The 24,556-nt window shown below is 40.5% G+C and overlaps 1 protein-coding gene and 1 pseudogene across 1 annotated transcript in view; one reads left to right on the top strand and one right to left on the bottom strand.

The window, feature by feature from the left end:
* LOC105486421 (ankyrin 2) overlaps positions 1-24,556 on the top strand; it is a 698,368-nt gene that overhangs the window by 95,959 nt on the left and 577,853 nt on the right. The gene's annotated exons all lie outside the window — the stretch shown is intronic.
* LOC139362119 (eukaryotic translation initiation factor 2 subunit 3 pseudogene) lies at positions 11,499-13,829 on the bottom strand (annotated as a pseudogene).

The following is a 24,556-nucleotide window of genomic DNA, read 5'->3' as shown; positions in this document are numbered from 1 at the left end:
CACGGTGGCTCATGCCTGCAATCCCAGCAATTTAGGAGACTGAGGTGGCCGGATCACTTGAGGCCAGCAGTTCGAGACTAGCCTGGCCAACAGGCAAAACCCCATCACTACAAAATAAATATAAAAATTCACCAGGCATGGTGGCACATGCCTGTAATCGCAGCTACTCGGGAGGCTGAGGCATGAGAATCGCTGGAACCCAGGAGGCAGAGGCTGCAGTGAGCCAAGATCAGGCCGCTGCACTCCAGCCTGGACAACAAAGCAAGAGACTGTCTCAAAAAAAGAAAATATAAAAGCAACACCAGGCTGGCATAGTGGCTCACACCTAATCCCAGCACTTTGTGGGGCTGAGGCAAGAGGATTGCTGGAGCTCAGAAGTTCAAGGTGACTGTGAGCTATGATCACACCCACTACACTCCAGCCTGGGCAACAGAGCAAGATCCTGTCTCTTTAAAAAAACAAAAAGGTCGGGCGCGGGGGCTCACGCTTGTAATCCCAGCACTTTGGGAGGCCGAGGTGGGTGGATCACGAGGTCAGGAGTTCGAGACTAGCCTGACCAACATGGTAAAACCCCATCTCTACTAAAAATACAGAAATTAGCTGAGCGGGATGGCCGGTGCCTGTAATCCCAGCTACTCGGGAGGCTGAGGCAGGAGAATCACTTGAACCCAGGAGGCAGAGGTTGCAGTGAGCCGAGATCACACCACTGCACCCCAGCCTGGGCGACAGAGCAAGACTCCATCTCAAAAAAAAAAAAAAAAAAAAAAGGAAAATAAATAAATAAACAAAAAAAAGAAAAAAAGAAAGCCACTACTGCCATTCATTGAGGGTCATTGGAAGGGTTGTTAATAATCCAAACTGAGGCAGACATATTAAGGATCAAGGGGAGGTAGCAAAAGAAGCACCAAGAGTAAGCAGTGAAAAAGGTTAAATATTCCCACCAACAACCCAGATGTACAAACTCTTCCATCATTTGCATTCACAGCTCACAAGCTCACAGAACCTTCCAAATGGATTTTCTCTAGAGCAAGCAGCTGTTTCACCAAAGCTACATTAAAGTGACTTGCTATAATATATTATAACTTTAAAGACTCCCTCTGTTCCCATACTTCTAGTATTTTCCTCTTGTTTTGTTTTATTGGCCACAGCATCAAACTGAGTAAACATTTTCCAGCTCAACCACAAAGTACTGTTGGCTTTGTCTATCCACACTTATAATTGCTCTTAAGAGGAAATATATTTTTCTGTGAGACCAAATGAGAATCTTCATGAGAATTAGTGTGCACCATTTGGAAAATTTTCAGAAAGGATAAAATAAAATCCAATCAAATCTGTTCATAAAGCAAAATAAGATGATTAGCTCTGCATTTTTATCCATTAAATTAAAAGTGTAGAGCCAGAAATGGTGGCTCATGCCTATAATCCCAGCACTTGAAGAGGCTAAGGTAGGCAGATTGCTTGAGCCGAAGAGTTTAAGACCAGGCTGGGCCAGGCGCAGTGGCTCACGCCTGTAATCCCAGCACTTTGGGAGGCCGAGGGAAACCTACTAAAAATACAAAAAATTAGACGGGCATAGTGGCGGGCACCTGTAATCCCAGGCTGAGGCGGGAGAATGGTGTGAACCCAGGAGGCTGAGCTTGCAGTAAGCCGAGATCCGGCCACTGCATTCCAGCCTGGGCGACAGTGAGACTCTGTCTCAAAAAAAAAAAAAAAAAGTAAAACAAAAAAACAAAATTCATCCTTGACTGTGTGTAAAAACATATGGAAATATGAGGTGTGGGTGTAGATCTCCATCGTTCGGTGTGTGAAAAAAAGAAAAGATTTAGAAAGCATCAGCTTGTTTTATCAACTAACCACCAGAATTTTTTTTTTTTTTTTTTCTGAGATGGAGTCTTGCTTTGTCGCCTGGACTGGAGTGCAGTGGTGTGATCTCGGCTCACTGCAACCTCCGCCTCCCAGTTTAAGTGATTCTCCTACCTCAGCCTCCCGAGTAGCTGGGATTACTGGCGTGCACCACCACAGCCAGCTAATTTTTGTATTTTTAGTAGAGATGGGGTTTCACTGTGTTGGCCAGGATGGTCTCAATCTCCTGACCTCCTGCCCACCTCAGCCTCCTAAAGTGTTAGGATTACAGATGTGAGCCAATGTGCCCAGCCACCACCAGCATAGTAAATGCCTTTGGTCATCTGTGACAAATAAGAGTAAAATCACACTTTTTTTTTTTTTTTTTTTGAGATGGAGTCTCACTCTGTGGCGCAGGCTGAGGTGCAGTGTTGCGATCTCGGCTCAGTGCAGCCTCCACCTCCCAGGTTCAAATGATTCTCATGTCTCAGCCTCCCCAATAGCTGGGATGACAGACACGCACCTTCAGGTCTGGCTAATTTTTGTATCTTTAGTAGAGATGGGGATTCGCCATGTTGGCCAGGCTGGTCTCCAACTCCTGGCATCAAGTGATCCGCCCACCTTGGCCTCCCAAAGTGCTGGGATTACAGGTGTGAGTCATCACGCCTGGCCAAAATCAAACATTTTTCCTCCTGCTATTCGAGTCACATATATATCTTGCAAATTAATTTATTTCTATTTAATCTGGTAGGTACTGTTTTGGTTTTAAGTTTTGTTAAATATGCAATGGCAAAATTAAAGTAAGATTAGATTAAAAATCGCTTGTCAGCCTTTTGGCTAAGATCAAGGATAGATTAGATGAAAAAGACAAAAATATATAGTTGACATTCGAAGTTCTTCACATGCGAAGACCTCGAACTGTTTCAAAATTACCTTCTGCTACTCCCCTCGATAAATCCTCTATTCAGGGTAGACTTGTGTATTACTTGTTCTTAAAATATGTTACATCAGGCTTTTTTTGTTTGCCAGGAAGAGATTCACTCAGATAATTTTAAGATAAAGGGGTTTATTATAAATACCCAGGACCCAGGCTTTGTTGTCTGGTGTCTTCTTGAGGGGTTGCTCGCTTCCTTTCTCCCTCTCACCAATCCTCTCTGCATTCTCTATAAATTCTGGAGGGAGATAGTCTGGACTAATTTCCATTGCCCCAGGAGGAAAAGTCCTTTGAGTAAGTCCACTCCATGGGTCAAGTCCCAGGCTGTGGAGAAGCTGCCCTTGAGTCAGGCCCACTCTGTTCCAATCAGTGGCCACCTCTGTGTAAAGAATGAGTAGGACCACTGTCATGGGTAGGCAGTTCAGTTGGAAGGGGGTACTTACTGTGTGACCCTTGGATTGTCATATCCAGACCACATCTGAAGCATCTCGCCTCCCTGCATTTGCTGGCACCTATCCTTTTTGTCCATAGAGTGTTCTCCATGAATTTGCACATGTTGTGAACTTAGCTGAAATCTTAATAGGTTAGGCAAAGCCTGTCTCAAATGCCGCAGTCTCCTAACATCCTCCATGTGTGATCATTATATGACCATTAATGATTAGTGAGTCATTACAGAGGACACATATTATGTGCTACCCAATTTTTTTTTTAATTATTAAGATTTTATACTTAATCATCTCAAATACAGCATAAGTTCTCTGAGGGCAGGAACCATATTTTGTGTATTTTTATTTCCCTCAAAGTGTTTAGGGCATGGATTCTATGTAACAAATTATGGTTTGGTGCCTTTCACCAACTTAAAAAAAAATCACATTTGCTTCTAAGGAAAAAGTAATGTATACTTATTTGCAAGAAAACAATACTCTCATAAAGAAGTTGTTGTGCATGGAGGGTGACCTTATACAATTATTATACTGTGGTAAAATGGAAAGTTCAGAAAGGACTCAAAAGAGATTTGAGGGAAAAATCCCCAAGTCTTAGATGAGCTGAAGCCTGAGGTTCTCAGCTTACTAGAAAATCCTTAAGTGTTAGAAGACTGGAAATAAAGGTAGCTGGGACAAAGGCATCCTGAATAGGAAGGTCAAAATGAAGGTTTAGCTAAAGTGGTACCTGATGACTGGCTTGTTAGAAATTCTTAGAGGAAGAGCGCAGAGGACACCGTCTAAATCAGCAGATCACATGGCTACCAGGGGCAAAGTTATGATTTGAGACCAAGGAGGTAGAAAAAGGCCTTGGAAAAAAAAGACTTTTTTAACAGGCTGTAGGAGCACAAAACTAAGCATACTTATATTTCTTAACTTAGAGTTGAGTTTATTATGGAGAGGAGAAGAAACAAGTACTAATAAGGACAACAGTGACCACTGATGGCTTTAAATCAGTGATTTAAAGATGGCCAGTGATTTCCCTCAGGGATATGTAGTATATATCCTCAAGTTCCTGTATTTTCTAGTAAATCTGTGCCCTTGACCTCTGTGTTAGGGACCACAGCAGTTGGGATGGGAGAAGGTACGCTGCTAGAGAAGAAGAAAGAAGAAAGGATGGGAGAGAACATGAACTAAAAGGTGGAAGACTTGAAGGCGAAAGCTCTCTCTCTCTGCATCGGAGAAATGTGAAACTAAACCAAAATGAAATATCACCTTATATCTGTTAGGATGGCTACTATTAAAATAAAAACAAAACCAAAAAAATACACACCAGAAAATAACCAGTGTTGGTGAGAATGTGGAGAAATTGGAACCCTTGTTGGTGGGATTATAAAAGGGAGCAACCACTGCTTTTTTGGAAGCAGCATTAGAGAGTTATCCAAGATGGTGATAGCAAAGGATTCACTGAGGAGCTCCCCAGATACCAAAGGATTAGATTTATTTTCTCTTCTATATGGTGGAGATAACTTACTATAGTGGACTACATAGTTTGTCATTGTGGAAAAAAGAGAATAAATAAGAGAAGACTGATTTAGACATTTTTGGAAATAAGAAAGGTGATAAAATATTAAATTAACTTCTATTTATAAGAAGGAATTAGTGGATTCTTTGTTTATTAAAATGACCACTAGTCAATAAAAATAATCTGTGTTTGATAATGTGCTACATTGTCTCCGTGAAATATCAGGGTTCCAACCAATTGATCTTGAAGTCTACCTCGTTGATTTCTGAGCCTGATGACCAGATTTCTAGCAGAGTGAGGGGACTCATAGAAGGTCTTTCTTCCTAGTCAGGGGCCCCGTTAACTATTCTTTTCCTTTTTTTTGGGGGGATGGAGTTTTGCTCTGTCGCCCAGGCTGGAGTGCTGTGGCATGATCGTGGCTCACTGCAACCTCTGCCCCCTGGGTTCAAGCAATTCTCCGGCCTCAACCTCCCAAGTAGCTGGGATTACATGTGCATGCCACCACACCAGCTAATTTTTGTATTTTCAGTGGAGACAGGGCTTTACCATGTTGCCTGGGCTGGTCTCGAACTCTTGGACTAAGCGATCCACCCACCTTGGCCTCCCAAAGTGCTGGGATTACAGGCATAAGCCATCACACCCTGCCCAACTGTTCCTTCCTTAAGGGGCTTCAAAGGTGGGAAGAAATAAAAAGTAGCTATTCTTCTGGGAAATGTTACATGAGGACTAATTCAGGAAAGTAAAATGTCCCTGTATCATTCAATCTTACAGAGTATTTGAGCAGTCTTTCTAGCTCCCAATTTTAAAGAGGGTTTTGATAAATTTGAGCACGTCCAAGAAAGATAGTGCACAAGGTTATGGGAAGAATTGTGAAAATATCTGCATCTCTTTATTTGAAGAAAAATTCTATTGACAAGAGGAGTTAAGTTTATTTCATGTGGCTTCAGAAGGCAGAAGTTGGATTACTGGGTGGAGGCTGCAGGAAGTAGATATCTCCTTAAAATAAGAACTTTCTAACATTTGAGAGAGGAATTGGACACCTTGTGAAGCAGGGAGGACCCTGTGCTTGGAGTCTTTAAGCAGAAACTGGTGAGCTCCCTGTCAGGGATATCATAAAGGGGATTCCCACACTGGAGAGGACTGCCCAGATGACCTCAAAGTTTTCTTGAGTCTGAAGGAGCAAGGTAAAGCTGTAGATTTTTGAGCAGCATATATAGGGGTACATATTTGTAAAAAGGTTTCACCTTTTTCTAGGAGCCTCTTAGGAACCAAGATCACAAATGTTGGATAATCATGGTGGAGGTAAAGAAAGCCTCTTACTTCTAAAGCATCCTATACTTTGTTAGATAAGAGAAGTAAAACTATTAACATCTACTTAGGTAGAATTCCCAAATACTTTATTTTTTTATTTTTATTTTTATTGTTTTTAGACAGAGTGTTGCTCTGTCGCCCAGGCTGGAGTGCAGTGGCGCGATCTTGGCTCACTGCAAGCTCCGCCTCCCGGGTTCACACCATTCTCCTGCCTCAGCCTCCCGAGTAGCTGGGACTACAGGCGCGCGCCACCACGCCCAGTTAATTTTTTGTATTTTTAGTAGAGACGGGGTTTCACCGTGTTAGCCAGGATGGTCTCGATCTCCTGACCTCGTGATCCGCCCGCCTTGGCCTCCCAAAGTGCTAGGATTACAGGGGTGAGCCACCGCGCCTGGCAAATTCCCAAATACTTTAATCTTTATGAGTAACAGACATAAAGGGAATATATGTATGCTGGTTCTTTAAAAGACAAGTTCCTAATAACATTACAGATAGACTGCATGTTAGTGGACTCTGGTAACTACTTTTACATAACATAAACCACATTTTATTTTGTTCTTCAACACATCCTTTTTTTTTTTTTTTTTTTTTTTTGAGACAGAGTTTTGCTCTTGTTGCCCAGGCTGGAATGCAATGGCGCCATCTCGGCTCACCGCCACCTCCGCCTCCTGGGTTCAAGCGATTTTCCTGCCTCAGCCTCCTGAGTAGCTGGGATTACAGGCATGCGCCACCACACCTGGGTAATTTTGTATTATTAGTAGAGACGGAGTTTCTCCATGTTGGTCAGGCTGGTCTCGAACTCTTGACCTCAGGCGATCCGCCCGTCTCAGCCTCCCAAAGTGCTGGGATTACAGGTGTGAACCACCGCGCCTGCGACAACACAGCCTTATATTTAGTTCCTTGTTTAGTAGGCAATGATGTAAATTTTGCATCAGGCAGGATATCAGAATTGAACCTAGTGACAACTAAACATTTGAAGGATTTGAAAGCATTCTTATGGTACAAGTAGTATTGCCATGGAATTTGAATCCTTTCAGTATTAAAAAGGATCCACAGTCTACAAAGATCAGCATTGTTGATAACTATAAAATGGTTACTAGGGAAGGATGGTTGTCATTTTAGGTGCTTGGTGTTTACTGTGGTTCTCATAAAAGTAAATGCTTTATGCTAACTATAGCAGAAAAATATTTTGTCAGATACAAGGTTTATAAGAAACTAATTTCATCTGATACAAGGTATATAAGAAACATAGAGATGCTACACATTCTATAATTTCCCATCTTCCCTGCTTAGATGAGTTACTACTATTTCAGAAATATGGAAAAACATAGACCCCAAAGAAAGGAGAGGGATAAAGTTTTGCCCTATTATAAAGGAAGATGTGAGTTTTATTTGCATGGTATGCTCTTTCTTTTATTGTTGTTTTATTATAAAGCTGAAACATGCTTATTATAGCATCTTTTGGAAATGAGTGCATTATTTTTAAACCTCCCATCTGCCACCTCAAAACTACATTTCTTTTTTCTTTTTTGGATAATATAAACTTACAATTCCTTTTGATCCAAAATTTTAAAATAAAACCAGAAGAATGTGGTTTACTTCAAGGAGAACTTCAATTTATACTGTTAAAAACTTATAGATATTAAAAATGCAAGAGAAACTTCAAATTAAATTTTTATATCTAGTGATGCCATTTGTTAAATCATTTTGTCAAAGAAATTAAAACAAGTTGTAAATAAGTAAATATAAGGTTTGTAAAAGCTCTGACTTGACCATTATTAGATTGTTACATGCACCTATGCATGTAACAGAATTGCACACATACCCCATAAATTTGTACAAATAAAAAAAAAGGCAAATCTAAACATGCTTCTTTAATAAATTAAAGTTTTAATGTTAAATTATTTATATGAAAGACCAGAATAATATTTATATTTTTCAAAGAATTTAATGATATTAAGGCATATTAGTTATCAAATAATAATTTAGAAAAGTTGTAATAAGACAAGTAGATTTTACCATTGGTATTTACTCTGAAAACCCTTGTTAATAATTTTATCTCGTTATGTCATTACATACTAACAATTAGATATGAATTATTTTATATTTTGGTTTATCATATTACTGAATAACCAAATGATAGAAACTTAAAGACTGAAATGTACTAAGAGATGATTTTGTTATATACTATCTTTCATAAATAAGAAAACTAAAGCTCAGATAGAAATAAAATTTTCTTGTCTTTTTTTTTTTTTGAGACAGGATCTTACTCTGTCACCCATGCTGGAAGGCAGTGGTGCAATCTGGACTCACTGCAACCTTTGCTTCCAAGGTTCAAATGATTCTCCCACCTCAGCCTCCTGAGTAGCTGGGACCACAGGCGTATGCCGCCACGCCCGGCTATTATTATTATTATTATTTGTGTTTTTTTTGGTAGAGATCGGGTTTCACCATGTTGCCCAGACTGATCTGGAACTCCTGAACTTAAGTGATCTGCCTGCCTCGGCCTCCCAAAGTGCTGGGATTGCAGGCGTGAGCCACCGCACCCAGCCAATAATTTTCTCCATTGAGTAACAAGCAGCTCCTCAGCACTCCATAATCACATTTTATTTGGTTTATAGAGTAACTAATTGTTGACTTTACTCCCATCCACTGTGTTAGAAGACATTTTACAATGCACACACAGAACTCTCAAGTGCTTTTGTGACAAGATGTGAATTTCAATTTAAGATAAGCTATAAAAGATTATGAAAATCCTTTGGAAAGTTTTCATGCAGTTACTAGTTTATTTGCTCAGATTTCTAACTTGAATGTCTTACAAAATTAATTGATGTGTATTAAGATTTTATTTGTAAGGATTTGATGTCCTTAAAGTAGTATTTTGATAGACAAGTTTTCTCGTTTGGAAGAAGAATCAGATCATTTGTTGGGAGATAGCTGATTAAGTGATTAATAGAAGCAGAGTATGTAGTTATCTTATGTGTTTATTGCTTTGTCTATTCCTAGCTAATAAAGTAAAATAATCCCATGACAAATACTTCTGGAAAAGCAATTTAGGTATGATTAAGTCAACAAGGTCTATATGTAAGCCTAAATTTACACTTAGTGATTTTCAGGCATCAGGTTTAATTTCTTTCGTCTATATGAGTTGGTTGCTTTGTTTCTTTTTTGAGCCAAGGGAGATGCTGAATGCAGAGATGAAGAAGCACTTATTCTGCCATTCCCCCTTCTCTTTCTCCTCCCCAAACTATTTTAACAGGGAATCAGTATCAAGTGCTTTCATCAAAGGGTAAACTTGCTGCCAGGAGTCTCATTTGCCTGCCAACATAAAAGCTTGGCTATAGATTTTTGATTTTAGGGTAACACAGCTCTTTCCAGGAGGAGGCAGTGACAGAAATGGACTCTAGGCAACTGCGAGCATAATAGAATAGAATGAGCCTGGACTGTAGAGTCAGAAAATAACTAGATTTGGCTCCTAGTCCAAAGATGATAACATGTTTGTTATGAAAATCAAATGAAGTAATGAATGTCAAGCAACAATAGCAGTATCTGGTACATGCTGCATAATTTTTAATTCTCTCTCTTTCCCCTACAATGTAATTGGATTTCTTTTGGATTCCTTTGGAGACTAAACTTTGCAATAATAGAAGTAGGGACAGAGAGCAATCCCAGAAGCCATCTTATCTGTGGATGTTATTTTCCAATAAATGTAGAAGAGAGATTGAGATTACCACTCTCCAATGTGACCCATCCCTAACCCCCACTCTAACTTCAGTGTAAAGCTAATTAAACTAGATTCCTCGGAGATTCATGTTTGGATATATTACTCAGAGACTTGACATGATGATAACCAGCCCTCATTCCAGGGAAAGGTAACCCAAGAGTGGCCCCAGTTGCTCACGGAGTCTCAGTGCTCAGGTAAAGTGTATAACTATTTCTCTCAGTGAAAGATGAACAAGACCTACAGACCCTAAAGTTAGATAAATGTCAAGATCCAGGTACAGGATGAGAAAGGAGAACTAGATTAATTTTTTAAAAAAAATTTTTCCGAGACGGAGTCTTGCTCTGTCACCCAGGCTAGAGTGCAGTGATGCAATCTCGGCTCACTGCAACCTCTGCCCCCGGGTTCAGGTGATTCTCCTGCCTCAGCTTCCTGAGTAGCTGGGATTACAGGCGCCTGCCACCATGCCCGGCTAATTTTTTTTTTTTTTGAGACAGGTTCTTACTCTGTTGCCCAGGCTGGAGTGCAGTGGTGCGATCATGGCTCACTGCATCCTCGACCTCCCCAGCTCAGGCGATCCTCCCAGTTCAGACTCTGGGAGTAGCTAGGACTACAGGTGTACACTACCATGCCCAGCTAATTTTTGTATTTTTTGTAGAATTGGAATTTCACCATGTTGGCCAGGCTAGTCTCCAACTCCTGGGATCAAGTGGTCCACCTTCCTCAGCCTCCCAAAGTTCTGGAACTGCAAGCATGAGCCACAACATCTGGCTGAGATGAATTTTAAAAAAATTTGTGATAAAATATACATATCATGGCCAGGTGTGGTGGCTCACACCTGTAACCCTAGCACTTTGGGAGGCTGAGGTGGGCAGATCACCTGAGGTTGGGAGTTCAAGACCAGCCTGACCAACATGGAGAAACCCCGTCTCTACTAAAAATACAAAATTAGCTTGGCGTGGTGGTGCATGGCTGTAATCCCAGCTACTTGGGAGGCTGAGGCAGGAGAATTGCTTGAACCCAAGAGGTGGAGGTTGCGGTGAGCCGAGATTGTGTCATTGCACCCCAGCTTGGGCAACAAGAGCGAAATTCTGCCTTTAAAAAAAAAAAGTGTACATATATATACACACACACACACGCATATAATATATATTATATATAGACATGCATATTATATATCATATATAGATATGTACACATACATATTGTAAAACTTGCCTTTTTAACTATTAAATTTTTTTTCAATTTAAATAGAGATGGGTTCTCACCATGTTGTTCAGGCTGGTCTCAAACTTCTGGCCTCAAGCAATCCTCTCACTTTGGCCTCCCAAAGTGCTAAGGCTACAGGCATGAGCCACCACACCTGGCCACCTTTTTTCTTTTCTTTTCTTTTCTTTTTTTAAAATAAAACTTTATTTCAAATAAGTCCAGTGGTATGTGTGATACAACAAAGGCCTGTTGTAACAAGCAATTTCATTTCAAAACGGCATAGAAGTACAAATCTGAAAGTGTTTAACAATGATCAATGTCTGCTAAAATGTATATTAAATTGATCAACATACCATTTTTGACATAATTATATATCCTACTCTTTAAGTATAAGGAGTTAAATTTTCATCACAAAACATGAGGATCACCTGACAGTTTCTACAAAGGTAATGAGCTGTGAAAGGTATTCCCTCATTTTGCTTTGAAAATACACCCCCAGGTTACTAAGAGAAATTCTGACTTCACCCAACTGTGTTATTTAAGTGTAATTCTGCACTTGTCATCTACTGTTGGCTTCACGGCTACTCCTCTTCCTATCTGATCTCAACAAATTAAATGCTAATGTTTCTCAACTCTTTGGCTAAGGGCAATTTTTTCTCCTACTTTTGTGCACACAGAATTAGTGAGAACTATTTTACCCAAATCATCTTTGACTGCACTCTCTTTTTCCTGTAGACAGAGATCCTGTGTTTACTATAAGAACTTCATTCATGGACAGCTTTTGTACTTTTTCTGCTTTTTTGCCTTCTTCTATACATACACCTAGAAGCTGTCTAAAAAGTAAATAGGACATTTCCGGTCCTGTGACGATCTTAGGTACAGTTCCAACTGTACCAAGCACCTGTCCTGCCATTCTGCCAACACTGGGTACATTTTTGTTCCAACTCCAGTAAGACTCCCTGGAGCAGTGTGCTGAGGATCATCGTATTCTGCAAAAAGTGTTACAAGTTTGGAAATGATTGTTTTACACAAGTTTTCCTTCACTATTTTTGGGAACAATACTAGGTCTGACTCCTGTCTCCTGGACCACCTTTAATACGCCTTTTAAAATACTGCCACCAGTTGTACTCCCGGGTGATATCATCAATATCACAGCCAGGTTTGTTAACATCAAAGGAACCCCAACAATAAGTTGGGGTTCTGAAGTAAAGTCTCTTGGAGGTACTGGAATTTTCTTTTCTTTTTTTTAAGATGGATTTTCGCTTTTGTTGCCCAGGCTGGAGTCCTATGGCATGATCTCAGTTCACCTCAACCTCCACCTCCCGGATTCAAGTGATTCTTTTGCCTCAGCCTCCTGAGTAGCTGGGATTACAGGCATGTGCCACCATGCCCGATTAATTTTTTTTTTTTTTTTTGTATTTTTAGTATAGATGGGGTTTCTCCATGTTGGTCAGGCTGGTCTTGAACTCCTGACCTCAGGTGATCCGCCCGCTTCGGCCTCCCCAAGTGTTGGGATTACAGGTGTAAGCCATTGTGCCTGGCTGGAATTTTCTTTACTGTGTACTCATGGACAACTTCAGGATTGTATTTCAGCTGAGCAGATATGAAAATAATAGGAGGCTCTTCTGCTACTCTACTTTATATTAATACAATTGAAGGATCTGTTCATACTGTTCTTTAGCCTGACTTTCTTTTACCAAATTAATTTTATTTTATAGAATGAAAGTATGTTTCACCTTCATAGTATCTATGGCAGCCAGGTATTCAGAAAAGTCTGAGGTTGAGGACAAGATTCATTGCCAGCTATCAACAGAAGGGTCACATCCATCACTGCTGTACCATTCAACAAAGTAGCCATCAAAATATCATGGCCAGGACGGTCAACCAAGGAAACATGTGTGACTAGGTCAAAGTTTCTTTTGGTCCCTGGAATGTCTGTAGGAAGCTCATCAAGGTGTACTGCTTCCACAGCATCTGTAATATTCTGGCCGAGGAAACTTAAGTCATCAAGTTTATAAATCTTGGCATTTAGCTTAACCAAACTTGATAGTAATATTTCTTTACAGTTCATTTTTGAACCTGACAGTGTGAATGACAGAAATAGTTTTTACAATTATTGATTTTCTATGAGCAACATGATCAATTGTACCTATATTAGTTGTGACTCATCTGCTTGATAACTTTGCGTAAAAGTAGAGTCCATTCGGTCACATCCTCATGCATAGCATGGTATCTTTAGCCCCACTGGTGTACCACAAGGGTGTGGTAGTGCCAGGACTGGCCATCTGACTTACTCAGGTTGGTACCATTGTCTTGGCTTGTCCATGGTAGGTCTGATGGTGCCTAGTGCCCCTGGCATGGATCTCATTTTAACCATTTTAAAGTGTACAGTTCAGTGGCATTAAGTAGATTCACAGTGTTGTGCAACCATTACCACTATCTGTCTTCAGATCTTTTTTCATCTTGCAAAACTGAAATTCTATACCCATTAAAAAATAACTCCCTATCCCCCAGACCCTGGCAACCACCATTTGCTTTCTGTCTCTACAAGTTTGACTACTCTAGGTACCTCATATAAATGGAGCCATACCTTATTTGCCCTTTTGTGACTGGCTTATTCTGCTTAGTATAATGTCTTCAAGATTCATCCACAAGGTAGCAGATGTTAGAATTTCCTTCCTTTGTAAAGCTGGATAACATTCCATTGTATATATATACCACATTTTATTTTATTTATTTGCCCATTGAAGGACACTTGTGTTGCGTCAATGGGCAAATGGCTATTGTGAATAATGCTGCCATGAACATGGGTACACACATACCTGTTTGAGTGCCTGCTTCCAGTTCTTTCTGGTATGTGCCCATAAATGGAATGGCTGGATTATATCATAATTTAATTTTTAATTTTTGAGGAACCTCCATACTGTTTTCTAGGGTAGTGGCACCATTTTATATTTCTACCAGCAGTTTACAGGAGTTCCAACTTTACATCTTCTCCAATACTTTTTCCTTTCTTTTAAAATTTTTATTCATTTATTTTTATTATTTTATTTTGTTTTTTTGAGATGAAGTCTCGCTGTCATTCAGGCTGGAGTGCACGATCTTGGCTCACTGCAACCTCCGCTTCCCATGTTCAAGCAATTCTCCTGCCTCAGCCATTCTAGTAGCTGGGATTACAGGTGCACGCCACCATTTCTAGCTAACTTTTGTATTTTTAGTAGAGATGGGGTTTCACCTTTTTGGCCAGGCTGGTCTTGTAACTCTTAGTCTCAGGTGATCTGCCCGCCTCAGCCTCCCAAAGTGCTGGAATTACAGGAGTGAGCCACCGCGTCCTGCCTACATTTTGTTTTTTTAAATAATAAGTAATATGTGTAAAATAGTAGACTAATCCTTAATAACATGAATTCTGTTGTATAATACATAACCTGTCTCAGTTCCTAGCCTAGAATTCACTCACATAGGTTCTTGTTGAAAGAATGAACAAGAATCCACACACCACATGTACAATTAACTACCTATAGAAAAGAAGCTAGGAAGCAGTATAACACAACTTATTCATCCATCCATTCATTGGGTCAATGAAATGGAGTATATGCCATGTACAATGTTAATTATTAGGAGTTCAAATTTCAGCAAAATTTGGAGTTAAGACAAATGTGGTTCCTTCTCTCCAAGAGCTCATATCCTGGCCTCTCTCGAGGGAGGAAGGCTGAATCAGCAGGATATGACAGGTCAATTAAAATATCCTTTCTTTTTTTTTTTTTTTGAGATGGAGTCTCGCTCTGTCACCCAGGCTGGAGTGCAGTGGCGCGATCTCAGCTCACTGCAACCTCCACCTCCCGTATTCAAGCAATTCTCCTGCTTCAGCCTCCCAAGTAGCTGGGATTACAGGCATGTGCCACCATGCCCTGCTAATTTTTTTTTTTTTCGTATTTTTAGTAGAGACGGGGTTTCACCATATTGGCCAGGCTGGTCTCGATCTCCTGATCTTGTGATCCACCCACCTTGACCTACCAAAGTGCTGGGATTGCAGGCGTGAGCTACGGCGCCTGGCCTAAAGTATCCTTTAAAAACACCTAACCCTTCCACTCTTCAGACTACATTTTTTCAACCTACATTATGATTAGCAATGTTACTGTATTCTAGTTTTGCCGACATGCATTTTCCTTTACATTAGTATATGTACGTAGTATATACACTGGTGTAGTGAGATATAGTACCGATCTAGCGTGTGTGTGTGTGTGTATGCTATATTTATATCTCACAGGAATTTACTTCATATGATTCAGGCCCTCTGGAGTTCTGGGAGTGAAGTAAGTCCTCATAGCTGTAAGGTATTCACTGCATGTAATGAATTAACTTCTCTCTGCATCTAGAATGGTACCAATTATTTGCTATTGTTGGGAGAATTGATAAATAGTCACTCAATTTTTTGTGCTCTGTGTTCAAATGAAGAACCCCTTTTGAGAAAGTCAGCCTCAGTGCTCCCCTCCCCTCCCCTCTCCTCCGGTCCCCTCCCCTCCCCTTTATTTTCTTGAGATGAGTTTCGCTCTTCTTCCCCAGGCTGGAGTGCAATGGCGCAGGCTGGAGTGCAATGGCGCAATCTCGGCTCACTGCAACCTCCGCATCCTGGGTTGAAGCCATTCTCCTGCCTCAGCCTCCCGAGTAGCTGGGATTACAGGCGCCCGCCAACACAGCCAGCTAGTTTTTTGTTTTTTGTTTTTTGAGACGGAGTCTCGTTCTGTCTCCCAGGCTGGAGAGCAGTGGCGCGATCTCTTGGCTCACTGCAAGCTCCGCCTCCCGGGTTGACGTCATTCTCCTGCCTCAGCCTCCCGAGTAGCTGGGACTACAAGGCCTGGCTAATTTTTTGTATTTTTAGTAGAGAAGAGGTTTCACCGTGTTAGCCAGGGTGGTCTCGATCTCCTGACCTCGTAATCCGCCTGCCTCGGCCTCCCAAAGTGCTGGGATTACAGGCGTGAGCCACTGCGCCCTGCCTTGTATTTTTAGTAGAGACGGGGTTTCACCATGTTGGCCAGGCTGGTCTCGAACTCCTGACCTCAGGAAATCCACCCATCCCGGCATCCCAAAGTGCTGGGATCACATACGGGAGCCACCGCGCCCAGCCGCTTTTCATTTTCTTTTTTTTTTTTTTTTTTTTTTTTTGAGACGGAGTCTCGCTCTGTCACCCAGGCTGCAGTGCAGTGGCCGGATCTCAGCTCACTGCAAGCTCCGCCTCCCACGTTTACGCCATTCTCCGGCCTCCTGCCTCAGCCTCCCGAGTAGCTGGGACTACAGGCGCCCGCCACCTCGCCCGGCTAGTTTTTTGTATTTCTTAATAGAGACGGGGTTTCACCGTGTTAGCCAGGATGGTCTCGATCTCCTGACCTCGTGATCCGCCCGTCTCGGCCTCCCAAAGTGCTGGGATTACAGGCTTGAGCCACCGCGCCCGGCCCTTTTTCAAATGAAGTAATAAAATTGAGCTTCTGAACCTGCAAAGCTGAGAAACTATTCATCGCACTATGGTTATGACAGAATTATGTAGGACACCAAGATAGTTAACTCTGTAGTGACATTACTGCTTCTGCCTTCTGTGTGAATTCAGAATGAGGAGGGCATACATTGGCAACTGAATCATAGTCTGATTTCCTTCCTGCAGAGGCAGGGAGAATGTGCTTATTTTTTGTGTGTGGGATTCATGTGTCTTCAATGCAAATTATTTCTCAGTAGTCAACAAAATGCTGTAAAAATCATGCTATCATTTTGTTCATTATAGTGAAGCCATGCACTGAACTGCCTTCCTGAAGATAAATGTATACATAGTACCTTGCTCCTGAGGATCTGCATTACTCTTTCTACTTACTTAACAACTATTTATTGAGATCCTACCACGTCCTTATTACTGTGCTTGGTCCTGATAATACAAAGGTGAACTGATCCTGTGGTCTAGTGGTGGTGGGAGGCAAGTGAACAGGCAATTATAATTGCTAAGTGTTAATAAATGACCGAGAAGGCACAGGATGCTGTGGTTACAGAAAAAGAGACCCCTAACTTAGGCTAAGGGGATTAGGGCAAGGCTTCCTGGAGCAGCTGATAACTAAGTTAAAACCTTGAATTGAATGGGAGTCAGCTAAGTAAAGAAAAAGAAAAGTCTTTCTTGGAAAAAACAGTACATAGAGAGTTCTAGCATGGGTTAGCATGCAAACTTAGGAAAATAAAAAAAGATGAGTGTGGTTTGAGAAAAGATTGTGAGGGTGAGAGATGAAGCAGAGAGATAGCAGGAGCGCTCTCAACTAGGATGTTATAAACGCTCTTCAGGACTCTATTTTGAGAGCAATGAAGATCCATTAAAGTGCTTGAAGAAAGATGTATCATAATGAAATTTATGTTCTGGAACGATAACTCTAGCTGCAGTACAGAGTACGATTAAGAGGAGGGTGAGGTGAAGGTCTGGGAGACCCTTCTTGATTTTTTTTTTTTGCAATAATTCAGTAATTAGAAAAATTTATAAATTTGTGTGATATTTTCCAGGATCTGGTGACTTTTGTTGTTACAGGATGTGGGGGAAAAGGGTCACTTCCTGGTTTCCAGCTTGGGCCACTAGGTGAGATGGAGAAACATGATGAGTGGCAGGTTTCTTGAGGAAGATGACAAGTTCAATTTTAGGTGGTTTAGATTTGAGGCGTTTGTGCGACAACCGAGGAAGCTTTCAGGGTGAAAAGTTTAGAGGGAGATTGGAGGAAGCTGTTGTTCATATTTGAATTGCTGCTCTTCTTGCCAGTCCTCTTTTAGGATGCCACTGTGGAATTAAGAATTTATGAATTAGAGATATTTCCTGTGGAACTGGATCCAAAAAGTACAAAAGGAAGAAGCATGCAGCTTGCTGCTTCTTGGGAGCATAATGGGCAGAGGGTGCACTGTTTTATCATTTCCACCAGCAGCATAATGCTTGCTCCTTCCCGTTGATTTCAATATATGTATTTATATTTTATATATGCAAATTTACGTATTCACAGATAAAGCCCTTGATGTATCTGTTGATGTGCTTATCTCTGGGATTAGGTGGAGGAGAAGAGAATTATTACTTTATATAACCTTATATTGCTGTGCTTTTTTTGTACAAAGCAACTTACTTTTATGAAAAAAATTAAAATTATTAAGTAAATAATTGAGTAGCGATTTTGTGCAAATTGAGTTGAAAAAAATAATTGAAATGACAGGCAATGTAGACTTTTTTTGAAGTGCAATGTAGACAACATAGGAGTTAAAAACAAAAACTAAAACGATATGCCTCAAACTATATGGGGCAATCTTCCTGCCCATGATTCCTCCCCAGGTGATATGTTAGGAATTGTGTGCAAATGATTTTTGTCATCCAGTTGATACTTCTTATTTATTATCTTGTATTTTATTTGGTAACCCTATATGTCTAGCAAGCATCCAACATTACATCTGTTATCAAGACTGATGTTGAACTGATACTCACAGGTAGGCTGCAGTGGTTATTTGTAGCCTGTCTGTTCTGATTGGTCTGATTACTGGCTATTGTTATAATTGCTGTTTTAGTGATTTATATTCTCTGACACCACTGATTTAGGAAGCCTGTCTTGACATCTGCCTCTTCTTTGATCTCCTTTCAAGTTTCTCCAGTATTCCCTGGAGAATATCTATCATAGTAGTAGATATGTAGTATTAGTTATCTATATAGCATCCATAATAGCCTGAATAATGGTCCTCAAAGGTATCAGGTCCTAATTCCAGGAACCCTTAAATGACACCTTACTTGGAAAAGGGTCTTCGCAAATGTGATTAAGGATCTTGATATGGCAAGATTATACTGGATTATCCAGGTGGGCCCTAAAAGCCTACTTTATAAGCAATAGGCAAGTGTCTTTATAGGAGGCAGGCAGAAGGGCAGTTTGACACAAGCACAGAAGAGAAGGCTAGGGGAAGGAGGAGTAGATCGAGATTTGAAAATGGAGGCCTTGAAGACTGGAGTAATGGATGCAGCCACAAGTCAAAGAATGTTGGCTGCCACCAGAAACTGGAAGAGGCAAGGAGCAGATTCTCCCTCTAGAGCTTCTGGAGGGAGCACAGTCCTGTCGACATCTTGATCTCAACCCTGTGAAACTGATTTCAGAATTTCTACTTGCAGAACATACTTATACTAAAAAATATACTATTGTTTATCTAAATTCAAATTCAACAAGGCAGGCCTCTTGTATTTTATTTAGTAACCCTATATAGAACCCTATATAGAGACTATGTCTTAATCATCTCTGTATTGTTTAGCATGTTTCATCAGTGGATGTTTGTTGAATAAATAAAAAAAATGATAATTTTGCAAAGAGTTAAAAATATTTTTAATATTGAAATTTCCAAATAGTATAATAGAGAGAGAATAGTATAATGAAGCCCCTTATAGCCAAAGAGTATAATAGAGACAATAGTATAATGAAGCCTCTTATATACATTGTAGCTTTTATAATCATTGACGTATGACCAATCTCACAGTTTTTAAAACAATACTTTGTTCAAGAGAAGCAGCTCTGATGGGATAGTTGTTTGATTTTCTATTTATGGGCATATGTATGAGTGTATGAAGGGACAGGGCTATGGTGGCATTAGCACTGCATTTCAAGATGCTACCTCCTTCGACAAGAAATGAGGAAATCGAGAGTGATGAGCATTTGCATATAGATAACAAGAGAGCAAAACACAATGTAACTCATTGAGGGAGCTTGTTATATAGAATGCCAGAAGATATCGAGGACATGGATGATATTTTCTAAATATAAACTGTAACATGTGAGGTGGGAGGATTGCTTGAAGCCAAGAATTCAAGACCGATATAGAGGACATGGATGATATTTTCCAAATATAAATGCAAATATAAATTGGAACATGTGAGGCAGGAGATTGCTTGAGGCCAGGAGTTCAAGACTCACCCGGGCAACACAGCATGACCCTGTCTTTCTGAAAACAACAACAAAAAAAACTAGCCAGGCATGGTGGCACACACACCTGTAATACTAGACACTCTGGAGGCCGAGGCGGCAGGATTGCTTGAGCCCAGGAGTTCAAGGCTGTCGTGAGCCATGATTGTGCCACAGCACTCTAGCCTGGCTGATGAATTGTGACCCCTTCTCAAAAAAAAAAAAAAAAGCAACCTGGACACAAAAATTGGTAGATGTAACTTCTGGTAGTCTTGTTCTGCTGAAAACAAAGCATTTGATGAGCCTCAACTAACTTTGCTGCCAATTTAGCCTCACAGAATGGTGAAGAACCAATCAGAACGGTTAATCAGAACTTTATTCTGAACACCCAGAAAGAATAGGTTGGAGATGTGCAAGTGACTAGCACTGAGGAAGGGTGTGATCAGATCATCCCTGAATGCGAAGTAGCCATGGAAAGGAGGGCTGGGCTGAGTCAGAACACTGTTTGTAGGAAAATTAGTCCTCAAAAATTCAAATGAAAGACACGTATAATTGCAGCATGAGGATATTGAAAGACAAGCAGGTGCCAAAGAAATGGGAAATTCTTTAAAAAAATGAAATTTTATAACTAAGCTTCATACATTTTTATGAAGTGAGAGGAAACCAGAAGATGTTTGAGGCAGTTGTTATTGGTTGCCTACCTTTGTACCAGGTAACGTGAACCAAAATGGGCCAGGCCAACAAGTCAGTCAACAGATCCTTTTTGGTGCTCGCTATGCACCAGGCACCCATCTAGGCACTTGTCATAAATAAGCTAGACAAGGGTTCATTTCTTCAAGAGCCAATGTTCCTGGGGTGGTGTAAAACAACAAGGGTGTAGGGACTGTGACAAAGTAGATAGGCATGCAGAATTTCTTTTTTTTTTTGAGACAAAGTCTAGCTCTGTCACCCAGGCTGGAGTGCAATGGCGCGATCTCGGCTCGCTGCAACCTCTGCCTCCCGGGTTCAAGCGATTCTCCTGCCTCTGCCTCCTGAGTAGCTAGGATTATAGGCACGTGCCACCACTCCCAGCTAATTTTTGTATTTTTAGTAGAGATGGGGTTTCACCATGTTGGTCAGGCTGATCTCAAAGTCCTGACCTCGTGATCTGCCTGCCTCGGCCTCCGAAAGTGCTGGGATTATAGACGTGAGCCACTGTGCCCGGCCACATGCAGATTTTTGTATCTTCATTTAAAAATTTTTAAACTTTTAATTATTGTGGGTACAAAATAGGTGTATATATTTATGGGGTGTATGTGATATTTTGATACAGGCATACAATGTGTAATGATCACATCAGAGAAACCAGGGTATTCATTACCTCAAGCATTCATCATTTCTTTGTGTTAGAAACATTCCAACATTCCTGTCTTTTAGTTATTTAAACATATACCATAAATTATTGTTGATTATAGTAATCCTATTGTGTTATCAAAACTAGATCTTATTTATTCTCTCTAAATATATTTTTGCACCCATTAACCATCCCCACATTTCCGCCCCTCACGCTATCCTTCCTAGCCTCTGGTAATGATCATTCTACTCTCCATTTAATTGTTTTAATTTTTACCTCCCACATATGAATGAGAACATGTGAAATTTGTCTTTCTGTGCCTGGTTCATTTCACTTAACATAATGTTCTCCAGTTCCATCCATGTTGTTGCAAATGACAGGGATTTCGTTCTTCTTATGCTGGAATACTACTCCACTGTGCTTATATATACTGCATTTTCTTTATCCATTCATCCACTGATGAATACTTAGGTTGATTCCAAATCTTGGCTATTGTGAACAGTACTGTAATAAACATGGGAGTGCAGATATCTCTTCAATATACTGATTTCAGGCCAGGTGTGGTGCCCATGCCTGTAATCCCAGCACTTTGGGAGGCTGAGGCAGGATTGTTTGATCCCAGGAGTTTGAGACCTGCCTGGGAAACATGGCAAGACCCTGTCTCTACGAAAAATAAAAAAAATAGGCAGGCATGGTGGCACATGCCTGTAGTCCCAGCTGCTTGGGGAGGCTGAGGTGGGAGGTTTACTTGGGCCCAGGGAGGCTGAGGCTGCAGTGAGCCATGATGACGCCACTGTACTCCAGCCTAGGTGACAGAGTGAGACCTTGTTTCAAAAAAGAAAAAAATGAAAAAATATATATACTGATCTCCTTTCTTCTGGATGTATACTTAGCAGTGAGGTTGCTGGGTCTTATGGCAGTTCCATTTTTAGTCTTTTGAGGAATCCTCTTTTCTTTGTTTAAGAGTGTGCTGGGAAAACAAAAGGAGTCTTCAAGGGAATAATGTGGGTCTTGGGTGGCCCGTTTCTAACTGTCTTGTATCGGATAAAGCTGGTGTTTATTAGCATGGCTTCCAAGGCCCTGTCTGATGGAGCTCTCTTTTAACTACCTCTGCATCCTCATTTCCTGCTGCTCCATACATCTCAGTTAAGCAGTGTAGAACTGTTTCTAGTCTCTAGGCACACTGTGCTGTGCTGCAACTCTGTTCCTGTCATTCTTTTGTAGGGGCCTTCCTGTCTCCTATCAGTGTTGCTATTAAAATACCTGAAACTCATTAAGTGTCAGTTGAATTGAACTGAATGAGACTTCGTATTGTTTTTAAGGAACTAAAAATCTGCTTGAGGAGACCAACACGTATGCAGATACCCTCACAGAAGTGCATTTAAGTCTCATAAAGAGTTCACAGTTTCAGGTTGTAAGGAAGAATATGGCAGAACAATGAGAATGCACAGAACAGTTACTATTCTTTGAGGAGAGCTGGAGAATGGCAAAGGTTCTGGGTGATGGTGAATTTTATTGATGTTTTTAGAAAGGGGGTAAAATTTGGATTTTGATGTACACTTGGGTTTCTTTCACATTAGTCGTCAGCAACATTTAGACTATATTTTAAAATAGGTAGTTTGTGAATACTTAGATTAGGGAGAAATCAGTAGGAATAAGTTTGGGTTCACAAAGAGCAAATGAGATCAAAGAAACCTTGGTCTTTTCTTTCATAGGTCTCCTAGTTAATAAAGAAATGCTGAAAATCCACTGTTTCAACCTGGCCTTGGGCAATCCCCCAGAAACAGCATTTGGTTGCTTTGTTATAGGACTTGGCCCTTTGCTCTTTGTCAGACTGTGGGTGAGGCCAAAAAAAGACATGTTTATTAAATTTGCAGATGACTAAGTTTTAATGCTTTGAAACATAGAATTGGGATTTTTAATTGGGCTGAAATGGTAAACCAATATTGAAAAGATGAAATCTCATCAGGATTTGTATAACCATATATATTCAAATAATTTAGCATTCATGTGCTTATGTTCAAGAAAATGAAGGTCTATTTTAAGAACAGTCAGTGAGAAAGTTCTAGTGATTTTAGTTGACTGCAAGCTCAATGTGAGCCAATAGTGAAGAGTACTGCCAAGACATGGGGACACGAATCTACACTGCATTAATAACAGCTGAGTGTCCGGAGTAAGGGAAATAATCATCCCACTTCTTTGTGATTCTCAGACCACACACATTTGGAGTCTTGAGTCCTTAGATCTGGGTTCCATATTTCAAGAGGAAATATTGACAAAGTGGATCATATCCGGAAGTGGGTGAGCAGGATGATGAAGAGAGCAAAAATCATGTCAAATAGGAAATGGCTGAATAAAGTGGGAGCATAATTACTCTCTCTCATTATGTGAAAGAAGGAGTAATCAAATATTATGTCACTCCAGAGAGCAGAACTAAAACCAGTGTGGTTGGAGAATTTAAAGAAAGCAAATTACAACACAATACAAAGAAGAAATACAAATTTCAGCTCTTAAAATTTAAATGGGATTAAGTATTAGTTGTCAGTATTGTAGGGATGATAATTCTTCCGAATTCAATTTTAATGAAAACTCAGTAGAAAACAAGAAGACAAAAACACCTGTGGTATTTTTGTGGGACTGGGGGCAAATTCCAAAAATCACCTAGAAAAATAAATAGACAATAATGACTTTGAAAATTAGAAAGAGAAGGTTGGTTCATCACTACATAGGCTATAATGATTAAATGAAAATGACACTGGTACAGACAAATCAATGGAATAGTTATTTCAGAGATAGACTCTGATATATCAATAACTGAATAGAAAACAAAAGAGGTGTAACAACTGGGGGCATACACTTTATTTATTTATTTATTTATTTATTGAGACAAATTCTTTCTCTGTTGCCCAGACTGGAGTGTAGTGGTGTGATCTTGGCTCACTGCAACCTCCATCCCACTGGATTCAAGTGATTGTCCTGCATCAGCCTCCCAAGTAGCTGGGATTACAGGCGTGTGCCACCACGCCTGGCTAATTTTTTAATTTTTAGTAGATACGGTATTTCACCATGTTGGTCAGGCTGGTCTTGAACTCTTGAACTCTTGACCTCAGGTGATCCACCCACCTTAGCCTCCCAAAGTGCTAGGATTACACGTGTGAGCCACCGCACCCGGTGCAGAGAAGCTATTTAATAAATTTTCTAGGACGATTCATTTGGTAACTGGAGAAAGACAAAACACTCCAAAAAAACGTCCTGGTAGTTTAAATTAAATGTTAAATGGTTAGAAATAAATAAATAAAACCAGGCCAGGCGCGGTGGCTCACACC

The sequence above is a fragment of the Macaca nemestrina genome, chromosome 3 (assembly GCF_043159975.1).
Source record: "Macaca nemestrina isolate mMacNem1 chromosome 3, mMacNem.hap1, whole genome shotgun sequence".
Classification (NCBI taxonomy): Eukaryota; Metazoa; Chordata; class Mammalia; order Primates; family Cercopithecidae; genus Macaca; species Macaca nemestrina.
Note: the sequence above shows the minus strand (reverse complement) of the source record. Positions and strands in the feature narration are given on the sequence as shown.